The sequence below is a fragment of the Pinus tabuliformis genome, chromosome 2_1, assembly GCF_031772625.1.
Source record: "Pinus tabuliformis cultivar Carrire ecotype Pingquan chromosome 2_1, CPIR1, whole genome shotgun sequence".
In the NCBI taxonomy this organism is placed as follows: Eukaryota; Viridiplantae; Streptophyta; class Pinopsida; order Pinales; family Pinaceae; genus Pinus; species Pinus tabuliformis.
Window position 1 is genome coordinate 356,813,704 of NC_142299.1, and position 3,384 is coordinate 356,817,087.

Sequence of the window (3,384 nt, forward strand, 5' to 3'; positions counted from 1 at the left end):
TCGTGCCACCAAGATGCTTGAAAAAGTGAACTTGAAAGTAGATTTAGGGCAATTTCTATTTTTTACTCTATAGGAATTTTAATGCACCTTGATATGGGACCGGTATGAGGCGATACAACACGCCCGTTAGATGATGAGAGAGAGAAAAAAATAACGATGTGTTGTATCGCTTTATATCGGTCCGCCATGTCAAGCCGCATTAAAATCCCTATAGAATAAGAAATAAAAATTGCCATAGATTTAGCACCAAATCGATGTAATAAATGAGACTTTTGAAAGATGCTGAAATGGAGGAATTTGTGGTGAGTAAATGTAAGAGATACCTACGGTTGAAGCGGCGTCAAGCAGAAAGGGATGAAGAGAGCGGTAATATAGACTTGTTGAGAGAATTGTTTGCAGCTCAAGCGGATGAAACGACTCTCCTGTTTCAAAAGAATGAGTCATCAGTACAACATGTACGAATGCCTTTTACTCCATTTTACAGTTTTCAACTTTATTTAATCATTGCGCTCATTTATTTTGTTGCCGTCATCATTGTAGCATCGAACTGAAAATTTTGTAGGGCAGATTTTGTTATTAATCAAAACGTTTATTTTCTAATTGTAATTTAGAATTTTAATTGTAATTTTAGAATTTTAATTTTATTATTAATAATTATTAGATGTATAATAAAATTTAATAGCTATTTAATATTTTTAATAATTAATTTTGTAATTATTTAAATTAATAAACTTATTTATTTGTAATTGTAATTTCAGAATTTTAATTCAGTAAAAGTTATTATAATTTTTTTTAATTAAATTTATTAATTAAAAACACAATCATATTAATATATAACATATAAATATGAATTAAATTTTGAAATATGTGATATTAGTAAGCTATATATTATGGTATAATATTATAATAAATTGGTGAATTTAAATAATCAAGATTTTTATTAAATTAATTATTTTTATAATTAATAATAATAATAATTTAAAATTTAATTAAAGTTAAATTTGGAATTTGTTTTGATATTTATTAATATTTACCAACTAATATGAGTTAAATTGCAATTTTTGCATGCCTCGTTTACATTGTTCTGCTCGTTTTGGCTACTTGCGGAATCGACAAATTGGAAGGCAAAACTATTCTTTTAGAAATGAGACCTCCCCACTCATTATTTTATGACATTTGTCTTCCGTCTTTGAAGGAGATGTACATTATGGACAAAGAGAGACTTAATTTTGAAATTATTTCAATTCCTCTGGTGCAGCCAAGTGAGGTATTCGATGTATATAGGCAGTTTTCAAGTGAAGTTCCTTGGCTTGTCCTCCAAAATCCATGGACGACAATAACAAGGGAAGTCCAGTACTTCTTGGATAAACAGTGCACTGAATGGGAAGAGGGTGATGCATCTGAAAAATGGTATCCAATTATAAATTGGGTCATAGATCCAAACGGGAGAATCACTATTTATAGACCACCTATATCCCCGGGGGATATGAGTGATAGGGGAGAGGTGTTTGAGGTTTTTTGTTAACTATTCAGAAAGGCAATCATATCAGGTGAGATGGGGAGGAAACGCTCCTCTTACTACGTTGGGTAAAATTGAAGAAGTAAGAAAAAATGAATGGCAACAAGTAAAGAATATGTCGACTTTGGAGTTCCTTTTCAACCACTTGGAAAGTGTCTCCGTCCAGGTAAATAATTTTATTTGTTTTATTATTATATATATTTTTGTTTTATTATTATATATATTGCCATCATGATATAAATGTAAATGGAAGGGAAAATAATGATGAATAAATGACTGATCATTGATTTGGAATTGTATTTTTGCTTTTGTTGTTGTTTCTGACCAGGTGAAAAGCGTAATGCTTCAAGGAAAATTTATATGTTTTTTTGGCGGGAGTGATGAAGATATGACCTGGTTTATGCGGAGTGCAATGGAGCAGTTCAGGGACAGCATTCAATTTATTCATTTTAGCCATGAACTGAGACGGTTTCCCTTGGAAAATACCTCCAAAGGATATTATCATCCCTTGGAAAATACAACTGACATGGAAGGGACGTCTTTGTTAAATTTATCAATGTAGGAAACTGTGAGATTTATAATGCGTCTTCACCATTTGGAAGAGGAAATGAAGGGAATGGACCAAAGTGACAAGCAATTGTGTGAACTGAAAACTATTTTACATTCTCTTCTATTCTACGCTGAAAAGGGATCCTTTACCTTCTTCGTCTACTCCTTTTTCTACCAAGCCGATAGGACAGATAAAGTACAGCGATTGATAAACTCAATGTTGAAGGCGGTGAGGAAAAGAAATGCATGATGAGGACAGCAGCCTTATTAGGAAAATGCAAACAGCGTCCGCTTCAGCTGTTGAGCAACAAAATGCGGATGTCTATTTCGATGCCTTGAGAGACTACATATCTGAGCTATGGGGAGTGCAACTTTATCAGCATTGCAAATTGAACAAGGTGGATTGCTTTCTTTGGCATCATCTATCCTTATTTTTCTGAACCATTTCCTTTTTTATTAACCTAATCATATTTTGCATCTCTTATTTCTCATAGGAGGGGAAAAAGAGGTCACCGCCCAGGGTGACTTGGCCGACTTCAAGAGGGATGTGTAGCTTAAAAAATTTCCTGTCGGAGGGAGAAAACGAGGATTGGGTTGTGCGTGTTAAACCTCTCCATCATTTGACAACCGTTGATTAATTTTTTGGTTGGAACATGAAATTCATTGTAGGAGCTCCTATGCCAAACATTGAATCTAAAATTTTCTTTTATGCTTTTCAGAAATATTTCATTTCTCGTCTTCCTAAACATCAGTTCCATAACGTCATTAAGAGTCTGGTGAAGGATATAGGAGAGGCAGAGTGGGCTGTTGCAGGTCTTCTTGCGGTTGCGGATCTTTTGGAGCGATTTGAGACTGTTTCTTCAGACCGAATTGAGTGGCTGTTTGTTTTAGAGGAGATGTTTAGATTGGCCCAATATTGTAAGCAGTTTAATCAAAAGGCTGAGCTGTGGAGACGGATGAAGTGTGGAGCAATAGTAGTTATACTGAGATACTCCATCAGCTGCTGTTGGGCAATTGATCGGTCGAAATTTGCATTTAGCAGGTGAGTATGTTTACACTTTAATGTTAACAATAGTGATGTTTATAACTTTTTATATGCAAACGCTTTCCTTTATATAAAAGATTATGAATGTTTAAGAACGAAGAAATCTCCATGTTTGTTTCCTTTGAAGTAGAGGCGGGTGAAGATAAATTTATCAAACTCTGTTTAGTAATTGGACTTTGTAAAAAATGTTTTATCAAACTTTTGGCAATGGCAAGGCTTAAGTACCACCTATAGGTGGATGGGGATACTTGAAAACGATTTAAGAAAGGAG

The 3,384-nt window shown here is 33.8% G+C and overlaps 1 pseudogene; it reads left to right on the forward strand.

The window, feature by feature from the left end:
• Positions 1-287: 287 nt before the first annotated feature.
• On the forward strand, positions 288-2,508 carry LOC149200342 (uncharacterized; annotated as a pseudogene).
• Positions 2,509-3,384: the final 876 nt, after the last annotated feature.